We start from the raw sequence: 17,048 nt of genomic DNA, 5'->3' as shown, positions 1-17,048 counted from the left end.
TCGCCGTCTCTCTCCTGGTCCCCTCGCCCGTCTCTCTCCTGGTCGCCTCGCCGTCTCTCTCCTGGTCACCTCGCCGTCTCTCTCCTGGTCACCTCGCCGTCTCTCTCCTGGTCACCTCGCCGTCTCTCTCCTGGTCGCCTCGCCGTCTCTCTCCTGGTCACCTCGCCGTCTCTCTCCTGGTCCCCTCGCCGTCTCTCTCCTGGTCGCCCTCGCCGTCTCTCTCCTGGTCGCCTCGCCGTCTCTCTCCTGGTCGCCTCGCCGTCTCTCTCCTGGTCGCCTCCCCTCTCTCTCCTGGTCGCCTTGCCGTCTCTCTCCTGGTCGTCTCGCCGTCTCTCTCCTGGTCACCTCCCCGTCTCTCTCCTGGTCGCCTCGCCGTCTCTCTCCTGGTCCCCTCGCCGTCTCTCTCCTGGTCGCCTCGCCGTCTCTCTCCTGGTCGCCTCGCCGTCTCTCTCCTGGTCCCCTCGCCGTCTCTCTCCTGGTCGCCTCGCCTCTCTCCCGTCGCCTCGCCGTCTCTCTCTGGTCGCCTCGCCGTCTCTCTCCTGGCCGCCTCGCTGTCTCTCTCCTGGTCGCCTCGCCGTCTCTCTCCTGGCCGCCTCGCCGTCTCTTTCCTGGTCGCCTCGCCGTCTCTCTCCTGGCCGTCTCTCTCCTGGTCGCCTCGCTGTCTCTCTCCTGGTCGCCTCGCTGTCTCTCTCCTGGTCGCCTCGCCGTCTCTCTCCTGGTCGCCTCGCTGTCTCTCTCCTGGTCGCCTCGCCGTCTCTCTCCTGGTCGCCTCGCCGTCTCTCTCCTGGTCGCCTCGCCGTCTCTCTCCTGGTCACCTCGCCGTCTCTTTCCTGGTCGCCTCACCGTCTCTCTCCCTGGTCGCCTCCCCGTCTCTCTCCTGGTCGCCTCGCCGTCTCTCTCCCTGGTCGCCTCGCCGTCTCTCTCCTGGTCCCCTCGCCGTCTCTCTCCTGGTCGCCTCGCCGTCTCTCTCCTGGTCGCCTCGCCGTCTCTCTCCTGGTCGCCTCGCCGTCTCTCTCCTGGTCGCCTCGCCGTCTCTCTCCTGGTCACCTCGCCGTCTCTTTCCTGGTCGCCTCACCGTCTCTCTCCTGGTCGCCTCCCCGTCTCTCTCCTGGTCGCCTCGCCGTCTCTCTCCTGGTCGCCTCGCCGTCTCTCTCCTGGTCACCTTGCCGTCTCTCTCCTGGTCACCTCCCCGTCTCTCTCCTGGTCGCCTCGCCGTCTCTCTCCTGGTCGCCTCGCTGACTCTTACCTGGTCGCCTCGCGGTCTCTCTCCTGGCTGCCTTGCCGTCTCTTTCCTGGTCGCCTCGTCGACTCTCCGGAAGGCAAGGCAACCAGGAAAGAGTCGGTGAGGAGAATGAAGGGGGGAAATAGGTGGAGAGATTAAGGAGACAATGTGGGGGTGATAATGGACAAGGGGATAAGGGAATTGGTGGGAAGGGCGGGATTGTGGGGGGAAAGGGTGGGGAGAGTGGGTGCGAGAACGAACCTGGGGCCGCTATCTGTGATTTTCTTTGAATTGTTAAAAGGCATTGAATCGCTTTTGGTCACATAACCTATTGCTGCCTTGTGTTGGCTCACCCAACCTGTAAGGTTTTACTTTTGGAAGTTTTGGAGTTGGGGTGGGACGCAGCAGAAAGCGGGGGGCAAAAGTACTCGGCAGGGTTTGGTGGGGGAGAAATTTGCTTTGGGGGTTTGACAAAGGAATACTGCTATAATCTTGGGAGATGGTAGGAGGGTGGGTAAGCATGGCTGGAGGAATAGGTTGCTGGGCACGGCAGGGTTATACATCTCGAGTTATAGGTTATAAAGAAAAACATGAAAATACCTCATTAAAACAGGGTCTGCTTTTTCTAAGATGGCTATTTTACGCTGTTTGCGGCTATTGCAATTCGGAAATCTGGAAACTAAATTCTATGCTCGTTTTTGGTGTCTAGATGCTTAAGCGATTTATCGCAAACGTTTGAGTGCTATGGTTTGGGGCAATTGATGTCATTTACAGTACATGTAATGTTAAATGATAGCTAAATGGTTGGTTTTCAGTGAAATTGAGTACAATTGATATCAAATGAGTGCAAATGAATGCTTTTGAAAACAAATTATGGAAAACGTTGAAGGTGGAGCATGAGCAGAGGGTTTTCATTGGTTGGCAGGTGAACCCTGATTACTGGAGGCATTACCATGGATAATGCAGCATGGGAACAGTTAAGTGCCAAATTATTGTTTAAATTCAAACCAGGCACGTTAACTCTGATTGGTCAAGGCATTGCCATGGGAAATGAACCAGCAAATGGTTGCCCTCAAAATTTTGTTTCTCTTTGAAACCAGGCAAGTCGCCTCTGATTGGTCAAAGCATTGCCATGAGGAATGAACCAGCAAGTAATAATAATCTTTATTGTCACGAGTAGGCTTACATTAACACTGCAATGAAGTTGCTGTGAAAATCCCCTAGTCGCCACGTTCCAGCGCCTGTTCGGGTACACAGAGGCAGAATTCAGAATCCCCAATTCACCTAACAAGCATGTCTTTCAGGACTTGTGGGAGGAATCTGGAGCACCCGGAGGAAACCCACGCAGACACGGGGAGAACGTGCAGACTCCTAACAGACAGTGACCCAAACTGGGAATCGAATCTGGGACTCTGCCGCTGTGAAGCAACAGTGTTAGCCACAGTGCTACCTGTGCTGCCCACAATGGCTGCCGACAAGCTTTTATATAGTTGAAAAAAGCACAATTTGTGGACATATTCTTTCTCTTTACAAAGGACAGGACCCTGTGCTTGAATATATGTAGCTGTGAGTCCGACTGATAATCTTCAATTGTTTCCTAAATTCATAAGATATAAGATATAGGAGCAGAATTAGGCCAATGTCCCATCAAGTCTGATCCACCATTCGATCATGGCTGATCTCATACTGACCTTAACTCCACCGTCCTGTTTGTCAGTGTAATTCTAAGCATAATCAGAATGATTTAGTAAGTGTTCTAATTGTGAAATTGTCACAACTGATATTGGACACCGTGTTCTGAGTTTTATGCCCTATCCTATCTATGACTAGTTCTACAATGGTCATATAGTTGAATGAGTTGCTACAAGCAGTTCTGACCTGGTTTTCTATAGATACAGTGAAGGATTCCTTTACCATTGTGAATACCATACAGGACTTGCTCTTCAATGACAATGTTGTATCGATGTGCTCATTCAATATTCTGCCCTATTCAATATACTGTTCAAGGAAATCATAGGCAGTTGTACCATGTCACTATAGTATTGCGATCTAAATGTGCTGCCAATCTATTCATTGTACATATGAACTTAGCAACTTGCGCAGCTGAGTTCAGTATTAAAGACACTGTGTAGACTCAAATAGATGGTGATGCCATGGGATCTCCTCAAGGCCCCGCTCTTGCAAACATCTTTGTTGGTTTCCATAAGAAATGCGTCTGATTTGGTGACCCTTAGCCTCCTACCCCTTGAAAACTTCTGATATGAAGATGATACGGTTGCTGCATGGAAGAATTTCCTTGTCTTATGGGTTCCATTCTGCTCTCAACCTTATTTTAAAAAACCTCACGGTTGAGTGCTATAAATTGCAAGATAGGTTGATTAAAAATATCAGAAATTAAATGGGATATTAAGTATTTAATTTACAAGTCCTCATATATACAGAAATAAACTTATCCATCTCTGTGCGGAGTCTGCACATTCTCACCATGCCTACGTGGGTTTCCTCTGCATGCTCCGGTTTCCTCCCGCAAGTCCCCAGAGATGTGCTGTGGGGTGAATTGGACATTCTGAGTTCTCCCTTGATGTACCCTAACAGGCGCCATAGAGTGGCAACTACGGGATTTTCACAGTAAATTCATTGCGGTGTTAGAACAACAAACAAAACAGCACAAGAACAAGCCCTTCGGCCCTCCAAGCCTGTACCGGTCATGATACTACCGTTGCCAACACCCTCAGCACGTCCTTGTGCCGCATCCCTCTATACCCATCCTATCCATGTGTTTCTAAAGATGCCTTTTGAAATCCGTTAATGTATCTGCTTCCACAACCTCCCCTGGCAAAGTGTTCCAGGCACTCACCACCCTCTGCGTTTTAAAAAAACCTGCCCCTCGCATCTTCTCTAAACTTTACCCCATGGACCTTAAACATATGCTCCCTGCTGACTGACCCCACCATCCTGGAAAAGAGTGCCTGCCCATCCACTCTATCCATGGCCCTCATAATCATGTAGACCTCTATCGGGTAAACCTCCTCTGCACGCTCTCCAAAGCTTCCACATCCACATCCTTCTGGTAGTGTGACGTCCAGAATTGTGCACAATATTCCAAGTGCGGCCATACCAAGGTTCTATACATCTGCAAGCCCACTTGTGACACTAATAAAGATATATTTTATTATTATTACATGGCAGATGGACTTCCGATGACGGTGGGCGGGAGGCAGCCGCACACTGGAGGGCTCCCGCTCGGCAATAGGAATTTCGGAGTTTTAACACTCGGTCCCGGGAGCAATGGAGGCTGAAAAGCTGTAAGAAGGCGCAGGGAGGAGAAATGTCCAAGTTTGGGAGAAAAGCAGCCGTGAAAAAGGGGGTTAACGGAAGTCCGCCGGGGAGTGAAAAAATCAGCACACGAACTGTAAGGAAAGCGGAGGCTGGAGCACCAGGGGAGGCCGCATCGCTCACAGCAGAAGAAATGACCAAGGTGATGGCTGTGGAACTTGAAAAACAGTTCACAAAGCACATGGAAGCGATGAAGAATGAGATGGGGGCCGTTTTGAAAGTGCTGGTGGAGGAGGCGATTTCCCCGGTGAGGGCGGCGGTGTCGAGCGCAGTGGCGGAGGTGCAGGAGCAAGGTGAGACACTGAAGGAAGTGGAAGAGGCATTATCGCAGCACAGTGATCAACTCACCTCGATGGGGAAGGGGTTGCGGAGGGTGACAGAGACCAACAAGGGTCTGCGAGCCAAAATGGAAGACCTGGAAAACAGATCCAGGCGACAGGATCTGAGGATTGTGGGTCTGCCCAAAGGGGTGGAAGGCCCGAGGCCAACTGAGTATTTTGCCACGATGTTGGCTAAGCTATTGGGGGAGGGGGACAATCCCTCCCGATATGAACTGGATCGGGCTCATCAGTCATGGAGGCCTATACCAAAGGCGAGTGAGCCGCCAAGAGTAGTAACTTTGTGTTTACGTAGGTATAGCGTGAAAGAGAAAGTCCTGTGCTGGGCAAAGCAGAAGTGGGTGGTGCAGTGGCTGGAGCTGGTATACGCATACATAAGGACCTTACGGTGGAGCTGGCGAGGAGGTGGGCTGCGTTCAGCCGGGTCAAGAAGGCACTGTACATTAGCAAGATGCAGTGTGGCATAGTATATCCAGCTAAGTTGATGGTGACCTACAAATCCAGGACTTTTATTTTGAGACGGCGGAAGCGGCGGAGGAGTTTGCGAAGGCAGAAGGACTGTGGCTGAATTGAGAAATGGTCGTGTACCGATGTAGCCTCATGTAACTTTATTTTTTTACTGCGTGAAGTTGGATGTAGTAAATGAGTCGACACTATATATATTTGGACAAGGGAAGAGATGGGACTTTCATTTGCAATGATGGTTCTTTGGTGTTTGGGTGTGTATGCGGGGGTTGTGTGCTGAAGGGGATTTCTTGGTTTTCCTGCGGCAAGGGGGAAGGAGACCTGGGCAGGGGTCTCCACGCTGGCCGGTTTAAGCCGTCCAGTGAACGGGAGTGAGGTGGAGGGAGGGGCTGCGGCCATCAGAGCCTGGTAGAACAATTTTCAGTGAGTCTAGCCGGGGTGAAAAGTTGGGAGAAGGAGCCAAGTTTGGGGGGAGGAGTTTACAAGAGGAAGTGGAGGGGGGGAGTCTGGGAGGGGCGGTGGGGAGGGCCTGCCTACAATTCATGGGTACTCTTTGGGGATTGGATGGCATTTAATATTGGGGGGAGTTGAGGGGTGGACTATATATGTCAGTGGTGACCATAGGCGATTCCTGATTCCGTATATTGTCAGGTGGGCCATTGTTTGGGGGGTGGTGGGAGGGTGGGATAGTTGTTGTTAATAAGGGGATTGACGTTGTATTCGTTACCATTTACTGTTGGTGGAGTGTAAATTCTGAAGAAAATGTGAAAATGGCGAATAAAAATATTTATTTTAAAAAATTATTACATGGCAGGTTTTAGCTTAATCGTCTCATAATAGATACAAGGCTCAACTTTAATTATTATTTTTTTAAAAACCAAAATACCGTGGATTCTGGAAATCTGAAATAAAAACTGAAAATGCTGGAAAAATCTAGCAGGTCTGGCAGCATCTGTGGAGAGAGAAATAGAGTAAACGTTTGAATCTGTATGAGTGTCCTTCAAGAAGAGTAAATAAAGTTTTGTGAAACTTTTAAGGAATGTCTTTAACTGGAGAAGCAGCCGGAGGGACCTAAATATGGAAGCAGTCAATTGGAAGGGTGCAGTATGTCATGATCTATCAAAACGCTAAATTATAGGGCAGCATGGTGGCGTAGTGGTTAGCACTAGGACTGCGGCGCTGCGGACCCAGGTTTGAAAGCAGGCCCTGGAGTCACTGTCCGAATGGAGTTTACACATTCTCCCCGGGTTGTGTGTGGGTTTCACCCCCACAACCCAAAGATGTGCAGGGTAGGTGGATTGACCACACCAAGTTGCTCCTTAATTGGGAGAAAAAAAGTAATTGGGTACTCTAAATTTAAAAAAGAACGCTAAATTATGGACAGACATTTTGGACTTTTAAAAACAACATGCGGTTTTCAAAAATGGACACATAAGCTGAAGATTGCTGAGAATCCCTGAATTAAGTTAAGTTGTAGATTGTACAGCTAAGGGACAATTGGATGAACACCCTTTTCCAGACAACGATATATCAAACGAAGAAGCAACTTACTGTAATCTTCTGTGGTGGTAATGGAAGCTGATTATCATCTTAGCAGGAATCATATCGTGTAGGTTATGTCCCAGACCTGGTTATGGGTTCTCCCCTTCCAGGAGGGGACAGGAGCTGGGATAAGAAAAATGGCTGCAGACCAGTTCAGTATGGACTACTGCTGGGTGTGTCAGAGTGTGTGATACAGAAACAAGGAACAACAGAAGAGTACCCATCCCCCCACTCCGGCAGATAAAATACAAGTCTTGCGCGCTCTCTCTCTCTCTCTCTCTCTCTCATTGTTGGAAGCAACAAGTTCAAAACGCCACAGCTGGAAAGGAAGCAGGCAGCTCCTCTCAGCTAAACAGAACCCTGGGATCTCAAAAACAACTATTCAACTCCTGAAGTCAGCACTACTGGAATCAAGAATCCCAAATGGCCGCAACGATTCATTACCTCCTCATCAGTCAAAGACTGATTCATACATCTATTTTCAAATTATTGTCAGACTTACTCCTCATTCCTAATCTGTGTATGTATTTGCGTGCATTTTATTATTTTCTTGCAGTTTAGTAGCTAATAAACTCACTCTTTCTTTAATTCAAGAAGCCTGGTTCAGATGGCTCCATTTAAAACATAAAACCATTTGGACAGGGAAAAAGGTATCCGCAAGGGAAGAGATCCTTTTCAAATTAACCTTGTAGTGACCAACCGAGTGGGTTGAATAAAGAAAGGGAGCCAGTTCAACCCCCCCCCCCCCCCCCCCCCCCCCCCCCACACACACACACACACACACACACCCAGAGGCATAACAATTTGGGGGTATTCTGTCCAGAATTTAACAAGTTGGGGTTTGGGCTGAGAGGGTTCCCACAGAGGGGACAGAGGGTAGCAGATTTGGGGACCTTGCCCGGGAAATGGTTCTAATAAGAAAAACAGTACAAAATGTCGCTGGCTATGACCATCAGAAACTTACAATTGAAAAGCAGCAAAGGGGAGAAAGACTGTTGGGTGTTCTTGGGGGAAGAAATATCAAAGAGTGGCTCACAGGTCATGTTGAAGGAGGTAGCACACCCCCTGCCCAATTTCCAATGCCCTCTCCCAACCAACCCCAGACTGTAGACTAGTGCAGGGGAAAATAAGACAAGTCCTTGATGATTGCAGGCACACAGACCAATGTCCCTTTTTGTTTTGACACTCTGTGGGTACCAATGGCACCATGCAGTCCTCATTTTTACTGCTTTCATCTTCTTTCACGCTACACTTTGGTTTACAGGTTCACCAACACTTCATTCGCCAATATGCGTTACTATCTTCACTTATCAGAATAACTTGTTTGCAACAGTTTCAGAATCCATTCTTCCCTTGAACATGATTCTCCCAGCAGATTTCTAAATCAGCACATCTGATCAGCTACCATGCAAGAGACATCCATATTGCATGAGCCTTTCATCTCCTGAACTCTATAACTATAGTTATAACTGAAAAAACGTTTTGATAGGAGGAAGAATATTGCTAATAAAGGTGCGACAATGTGCATTACATTGAGGGAATAGGTTTGACTTTAAGGCAAGGAAAATGAAATAATTGCATTGGTGTAGAGATAGTTAAATAGACTTCATTCATTAGATGCATTCTAATTCCCCATTTCAGCCAGCACTGAAGAAGCCTCTTGAGTAACAATCTTAAAATATTTCACTGCATGCTTCTCTGCCCACATAGAGTTGGGGCTCACTCTGTAGGAATCAGCATGTCCTGGCCATTTTAGATGGTCAACTTTGCAGGGCACATCAACTACCACATTGTTAGTTAACCGAGCCCTTCGTGTTGAATCCAGACAATGAGAGCACCCCTTCCTTTAAGGCTCCTAGATTTCACTCAAATGACAAGTCTTGTCGAAGTGTGTTTCTCATTGATTTACTCCTTCGCTTCTCTTTCTGAGAGATCATTATCATGTCAGAAAGGAATATGCCTCATCAACAGTGCTCCCCCTAAGCTGTGCAAACTTCTCACACAGGCCAAGCAGAAGATGGGCCCTTGAAGTTACCGAGCATGTGCAGCCAAGATCAGCGCCAAGGTTCCAGGTTCGATCCCGGCTCTGGGTCACTGTCCGTGTGGAGTTTGCCATTCTCCCCCTGTGTGCGTGGGTTTCACCACCCCCCCCCCCCCCCCCCCCCCCCCCCCCACACAACCCAAAGATGTGCAGGGTAGGTGGATTGGCCACGCTAAATTGCCCCTTAATTGGAAGAAATGAATTGGGTACTCTACATTTTTTAAAATATTGTAAAGATGCCATGAATAACCAAATAATATGGGGATGTTGCTCGTCACCCACATGCCAAGATCAGAGATGGTAAAACTCATGAGGATGAGGTGTTGCATTTCGGATACGGGGTCAACAAGCGTTATGGACAAAACACTCAAAATCGGAAGCTATCGTACAACAATCTCCTTGATTGTACCATACCAGGTTACCAAAAAAGTATCAAAACTCTATTACACAAAGTATCAAAACTATTCTACAAAATGTATCAAAACTCACGCCTTGGACCTAAATACCACCTATTAAGAGGAGAGGTGATCAGTCTCCCTCTTGATGGATCCAGATATCCTCTCTCAGTCCCAGACCCAGGGCTCTGCTTCACGATGGTTGTTCCTGCACATTGCCACTCCTGATGTTCCTCTGTCTCTCCTATCTATCCAGATCCTGCTGGCACAGGCTGTGCTCTCAGTCACATACTCACAGGATAGGCACTAATCAATCGCTATCTTTACGTCACAACTGCTTAGGAAACAATGTTTATCTCAGGAGGTTGTGTTTCTGAGCGCTTACATTCACAGGGGCCTGTCACTCAATCACTGTCCACTCGAGGCATAGCAGCAGCATGAGGTGCTGGTCCAATCAGCTCCCACGCCCACACCATGGTTGCACATCCTGTCCTTTGCTGCAGATCACAGAAGTTTATGCTGCTCCCACAATTCTTATGCTGATACAGAGTTAGCTTTTTAACCATCAGGCTTTGCTACTGTCTTCACGGATATCCATCAGGCGACAGAAGGCATTGTAAGCATGTCCAGAAAATTTGACATTGGTGTGGAGAAATCTTTCTCACTGGTTATATACTCCCTTGAGTGTTCAGTAAGTGGACCGTTTCCATTCGGGATGTTCAGAGGGGACACCTACAGAGCTCAATTGCAATGAGCACACCTGACATTTCTCCGTTCCTTCACTGTCGCTGCATCAAAATCCAGGAACTCCCTCCCGAACAGCACGGTGGTTGTACCTACACCTCAGGGACTGCAGCGGGTCAAGAAGGCAATTCACCACCACCTTCTGTAGAGCAACTAGGGATGGGCAATAAATGCTGGTCTAGCCAGCATCCCATAAATGAATAATAACAAATTCTGGAAAAGCCAGCACCATTTTTTTAGGGTACCTTCATGTTCACTTTTTTCCTCTTTGGGGAAGGATCGGAGGTGGTGGAAGGATTTCCAGGATGATTATGAGACCATAAGAGATAGGAGCATAAGATCCCTTCCTACCCTGTCAACCTAGTGAACCTTCTCTGGACTGTCTCCAATGCCAGTATATCTTTCCTTGGATAGGGGTACCAAAATTGCTCACTGTAATCTAGCCTGTTGAACCAAAAAGTCTTGGCATAGGGCTTGAACCCACAGCTTCTGGCATGGTAGCACAGTGGTTAGCACTGTTGCTTCACAGCGGCAGGATCCCAGGTTCGATTCCCGGCTTGTGTCATTGTCTGTGTGGAGTCTGTACGTTCTCCCCGTGTCTGCGTGGGTTTCCTCCCTCCAGTCCCGAAAGACGTGCTGTTATGGGAATTGGACATTCTGAATTCTCCCTCAGTGTACCCAAACAGGCACTGGACTGTGGTGACTTGGGGATTTTCACAGTAACTTCATTGCAGTGTTAATAAGCCTCCTAATGACACTATAAAAAGGATTATTATTATTAGAAGTAGGGACGCTACAACTCCAACACAAGACCTCCTCCCAGCACCATGATAAACCATATGGCTCCACCACGTTGACAGTTGTCATGTCAAAGTAAATTAATTCCTCATCTCTCTTTAAATAAAGGTACAATTAATTGGATGAATGCATGTGTACTGACTCATTCTGTATGGGCTTCATGATCCCATGTCACTGGGTTGGTGGCAGATGGTTGTGACTTTCACTCTTCATTTCAAACAGGGGCTGGTTTAGCTCACAAGGCTAAATCGCTGGCTTATAAAGCAGACCAAGCAGGCCAGCAGCACGGTTCGATTCCCGTACCAGCCTCCCCGGACAGGCGCCGGAATGTGGCGACTAGGGGCTTTTCACAGTAACTTCATTGAAGCCTACTCGTGACAATAAGCGATTTTCATTTCATTTCATTTCAAACCTGGGGTATTTTGTAAAGCGTGTTCTTCTTGTGCAGTGTTCCGCACCAAGATCCCTGAGACTTGCATGGTCAGTAAATTTCCTGGGAAGGGAAGACTGGTACCTTATAGAATCCATACTTCTGGAATGCAGCTTCAGTCACCTTTCCTCTGTCTTCTGTGGCTGTTCCTCCATTATATAGCACAATGGAAATTCTGTTCTGTTGACTGAACGTCTCATACTGTCCTTGTGGCTGGGAACAAACAGTTTGGAGCATGTCAGCCACCTTGCTGCATCCTGCTGCACCTTATGCATGTGACCTTTCTTCAAACATTGAGCTCAGCGGACACTCCATTATGTAGAACTTTAAACCTAGTCTGATCCTGATGCTATCTGGCACCTGTAAATTTGTCATCACGTTTCACTGGCAGTACTAAAGCTGGGTTCAATATCTTTCTTTATTCAAGGACACTGAGGGAAAATGTAGGAGTTCTACCATCTTAACTTGGCTTCAGACCAGTGAGCATACTTGGATTTTACATGTATTCTCCGGCTCTGTATTACACTGGATGATAATTCACCGACTGAGCCAAAATGAAATATTAGGATCATTCTTTCATATGCAGATCTGGGTAGTAAGTGTTGCTGGGCCACCTGATTGTGGCATCACAATTAACTTGCCATCATTCTTTCACATCAGAAATATTCTAGCAGGTTCTTTCATAACAATTGAAAATGGTGACTCTGGGTATTCCTCTCCCAATACAGGAAAACCAGAAAGACCTAGTTGAACTCCACTGATAACCAACTCAGTTTGGCTAACCACAGCTAGTACACTTGTGTTCTGTCTGATACTACACCACATGATGAATTTATGTACTGAGACAGTGTTGAAGGAATTCTTAAGGATGCCAACTTCACTGAAATTAATATCTAGTTTTAGGCCTACTGAATGTAATGAAGTCATTGTTTACACCTTCATATTACTGAATGTTTAACTTCGGAATGAAGATGATGCTATTGATATGACTGTAGATGTTGGCCAAAATAATGGGCTACATTTTATTAATTTTACATGCCATCACTGGACACATTTTTAGTGGGGTGGGGGTCACCTTCCCACCCGCGCTCACTCACATAGTACGGGGGGGGGGGGGGAGAAGGGCGGATAGGCAGGGACCAAAATCGGCAACCCACTCACTATATTAAAATAGGTAATTAAAGGTCAATTAGGCTTATTATCAAGCTAATTGACTCCAATGATATGCAACCCACGCCATAAAACAGTTGGCATCAACAGCTCGGGAGAAATAGGCAGCCCTGTTTTTAAAGAAAAGCCTTCAAAGTACAGGAAGGAAGTCGGGTTGGGGGGCAATTTTGATCTTTGGGGGCTGCCCGTTGCAGATTGGGGAAGATCCCCCTAAGATAGAACCCCCATTTCTGCCTACCTGCTTCTACCTTACCCACCACTCCTACCTCAATACCCTTCCGCACTCCCAAGACCCCCACCTTGCCTCTTACTGAGGATCAATTGGGTTGCCTTCTGCTTCCTGGTTGCAAACCCAGCTGTGCCCACTAATGTGCTTGTGATGCTGTTGGGACTGATGAGGCTGCCAGCCAATCGGAGTGGATAGTAGCCCCCGAGGCCACAAGTCCAACTCTGTCCCTGTTTGGCCATCCGCAGGACTTTATGACTGTGGGACGAGTGGTAAGGAGTGGGTTGGCTCCATGACAACTTTGATTCTGGGGGTGTGGGAGTGGAGCGCCACCCCCGTAATATTCTCGCCACCGTCTTTTATGAATTTAATTAACATAAAAATAGGAGGATGAATAGGCCATAATTTTCTTTGAGCCTGCTCCACCATTCATTATGATCATGGCTGATCATCCAACTCCCTATCGTATTCCCGCTTTCCCCCCATATCCTTTGATTCCTTTAGTCCCAAGAGTTATATCTAACTTCTTCTTGAAAGCATACAGAGCTCGATATTCCATTCTGGAGACCAAGTGCTCCAGCCGGAGAACCGTACCTGGTCTCGATTGGCTCTTGGAGCAGAGCTAGGAGCGATTCCCTCCTTTTCCATGAAATTTATGCATGGAGGGGAGCTCTCGATACGATACGATGTCGGAGTCCCGATGTCAGACCGCCATTTTGAGTGTGCGTCCTGATACAGAGATTTGGTGATTCTGGAAGGTGCTGAGGACATGCTCACGCAGCAGGATAATCAGTTTGCATCGTTCGAGGCTGACATAGCAGTGATGGTCAATGAAAATCAAAGGTTGAAGGCAAAAGTCGACGAGCTGGAAAATCGGTCAAGGAGGCAGAACCTCAGTTGGGGGGTGGACGGCCCGCCAATTATCTAGCATAGATGTTTTGGAAGATGACGGGAGATAGTTGTCTCTCTTCCCCTCGGTCCTCGACACGGCCCATCCAAAGCTCAGGAAGAAGCCACAACCAAATGAGCTGCCTCGTGCGATGATCTAGTTTTAGAACGTATAGAACGGCTCTATAGTTTTCGGGATATGGAGAAGGTCCTGCAGTGAACCAAGGAGTACACAGACAGGGTGGAAATCTGATGAGGATCTATATCCAGACCTGGCGGCGAAGTGGGTGGCCATAAGGTGAAGACCACTATCTACAGAAAGGGTGTTTGATTCGGAGTGGTGTACCCGGCAACGTTACGGGTCACACATGAGGCTGAGGACTTTTATTTTGAAATACCTGAGGAGGTGGAGGACTTTATTAACAAACATGGATTGTTGTCCAATTAAATGAAAGGTGATTTTATGGGGGAGTTCTCAGCGGTTTTTTGTGAAGGTTGTGGGCTGAAGGGGGTGATGGAGACATTCAATGCGTTGTTGATATTCTGTTGTCAAAGTTTGATTGTCCTGGTGGGAGCTACGTCGTTAGCAGTGTATAATGCTGGTGAACAGGTTTGAGTGGGGGGGGGGGGAGAGATCTGCAGCTGTAAAACCAGTTCAATCTGGTTTGGAGTACTTGGGGTTGGGGAGAGGGTGGCTGAAGCTGTTGGTTTGGTTCATTTGGAGATTTTGGTGGATGGGGAATAAGGGGGGGAGGGGTTAGTTGGCTGATAGTTGATCATTGTTTTTGTTTTTCTGCGGGTGGGGTTGGCTGCCATTTTTTTTTTTAAATACTGTGTTCAAAGCAAGGTAATGGAGATGCATTCAAGCATGAAAAGAAAGATCAATAAACAATGCACCAAGCAGCTGCCTCTGGAGTAACAAATCTGTCAATCACTAGCTAATGCAACGCATTGATATTTGTAACGGAATGGATGATCTTGATTAAAAAGGCCGTCAAGAGATTTCAAGCCCTTTGACGTGAACTGTTCTTTCAAGGAAACGTCTGACACTTGTCATAGCTGCTGCTTTCAACACTCCTGTCTGAGACAGCAGGCGTTAGGAAATAGTAAGTGAAAATGCAGTGAGTTTTCAACCAACTTCCTGGACTGTTCTTCAGCTTTCAGGCAGGGGTCTCTGTTCAGGGGGTTCAATGTGAGTCTCTGATGATGAGGTGTGGTGGGGGGGGGGGGGGGGGGGGGCAGGAGTGCTGGCTTTACATTGTTGGGGAAAGGGGGGCTCCGTTACTCACTGATTTTCCCCCTCCCTTTACTAACCGTCGGATCCAGGATGTGGAGATGCCGGCGTTGGACTGGGGTGAGCACAGTCAGAAGAAGTCTTACAACACCAGGTTAAAGTTCAACAGGTTTGTTTCAAATGACTAGCTTTCAGAGCACTGCTCCTTCCTCCTTTCACCTGAGGAAGGAGCAGTGCTCCGAAAGCTAGTGTTTGAAGACTTCTTACCATAGGATCCAGCACATCAGGGTCACACTTAAAAATAGCATCGGAATCGTGTCGATCCTGTTTCTAGCCCAATGCTCGATTCTCCACTGGACCGGGAACCCCACTACTGGCGGCGGGTGGTAGAGAATCCACCCCACAAAGGTTTGGCCTTAACTGCTTTATGTGTAAGCGAATATAATCCTAAACGTCCCAATCTCTGCTTATATATCAGTCCCGCTATCCAGGAATCAGCCTGACAAGCTCCCTCTCCAACAAGAACACCCTTCCTCAGATAAGGAGACCAAAACTGCACACAATATCCCAGGTGTTGTCTCACCAAGGCCCTGTATAATTGCAGAAAGCTATCCCTACTCTTGTGCTTGTATCGTCTCGCTATGAAGGCCAAGATACCATTTGCCTTCTTTGCCGCCTGCTGTACCTGCATGTTTTCTATCAGCGACTGGTGTACACGGACATCCAGGTCTCATTGCACGTTTTATCTTCAATCTAAGCCAGTTAGATATAGTCTGCCTTCCTGTTTTGCGACCAAAGTGGTAGCCTCACATTTATCCACATTATACTGCATCTGCCATGCATTTGCCCACTCACTCGACTTGTCCAAATAACACTGAAGCTTCTCTGCATCCTCCTCACAGCTCACCCTCCTATCCAGCTTTCGGTCATCTGCAAATTTGGAGAGATATTACATTTAGTCCTCTCATCTAAATCATTAATATTTATGTGAATAGCTGTGATCCTGGCACCACTAGTCTCAACATGCTATTTGGAAAAAGACTTGTTATTCCTACTCTTTGTTTCCTGTCTGCCATCCAATTTTCTATCCATCTCAATACACTAACTCCCATCCCATGTGCTTTAATTTCACACGCTAATCTCTTATGTGGGACTTTGTTGCAAGCCTGCTGAAAGTCCAAATAAACCACACCCATTGACTCCCCCTCATCAACTTTACTAATTACATCCTCGAAGAATTCTAGTTGATTTGCCGAGCATGATTTCCCTTTTGTAAATCCATGCTGACTCTGATTCTGCCACTGTTTTCCAAGTGCCCTGCTAGAAAATCTTCGATAATGGACTGTAGCATTTTTCCCACTAACGACGTCAAGCTGACTGGTCCATAATTCCCTGTTTTTTCGCGAACTCCCTTTTCAAACAGTGGGATTACATTAGGCACCCTCCAATCTGTAGGAACTGTTCCAGAGTCTATAGAATCCTGGAAGATGACTACCAATGCATCCACTATTTCTAGGGCCACTTCCTTGAGTATTCTGGGATATAGATTACAAGGCCCTGTGGATTTATCGACCTTCAATTCCAACTATTTCCACAATACCATTTCTCTACCAATGCTGATTTATTTCAGTTTCTCCCTCACACTAAACCCTGCACTCCCAAGACTCCTGGTAAGTTATTTGTGTCCTCTTTTGTAAAGAGAAATTAAAGTATGTATTTAGTTGGTCAGCCATTTCTTTGTTCCCCGTTATAAATTTCCCTGTTTCTGACTGTAAAGGACCTACATTTGTCTTCACCAATCTTTTTCTCTTCACGTACCTTTATAAATCTTTATAATTAGTTTTTGTGTCCTCGCAATCTTGCGTTCCCCCTCTTAATCAATCCCTTTGCCCTCCTTTGCTGAATTCTGAACTGATCCCTGTTTGTTTCTGGACAATTTGTCTGCCTCTTCCTTGGATCTAATCTTACCTCTAATTTCTCTTGTAAGCCATGATTTGGCCTCTTTTCCTGTTTTATGTTTGCGCCAGACAGGAATGAACAATTGTTGCAGTTCACCCATACACATGTTTTTGCCATTGCCTATCCACCACAATCTATCTTAGCCAACTCGTGCCTCATACCACAGTAATTTCCTTTATTTAGATTCAGGACCCTAGTCTCAGAAGCAACTACGTCACTCTCCATCTTAATGGAGAACTTTTCTCATATTATCATCTCTC

General features: G+C 47.2%; 1 protein-coding gene and 1 long non-coding RNA gene across 2 annotated transcripts in view; one reads left to right on the top strand and one right to left on the bottom strand.

Moving 5' to 3' along the window:
* The window catches only part of LOC119955064 (beta-1,4-N-acetylgalactosaminyltransferase 3-like), a 259,756-nt gene that overhangs the window by 145,564 nt on the left and 97,144 nt on the right, over positions 1-17,048 (top strand). The window lies entirely within an intron of this gene.
* On the bottom strand, positions 6,131-7,004 carry LOC119955065. Its single transcript, XR_005458379.1, has 2 exons — positions 6,913-7,004; positions 6,131-6,313 (listed from the first exon to the last, which is right to left on the bottom strand). It is a non-coding gene; the product is annotated as an uncharacterized LOC119955065 (long non-coding RNA).

Source organism: Scyliorhinus canicula, chromosome 20, assembly GCF_902713615.1.
Source record: "Scyliorhinus canicula chromosome 20, sScyCan1.1, whole genome shotgun sequence".
Taxonomy (NCBI): Eukaryota; Metazoa; Chordata; class Chondrichthyes; order Carcharhiniformes; family Scyliorhinidae; genus Scyliorhinus; species Scyliorhinus canicula.
Note: the sequence above shows the minus strand (reverse complement) of the source record. Positions and strands in the feature narration are given on the sequence as shown.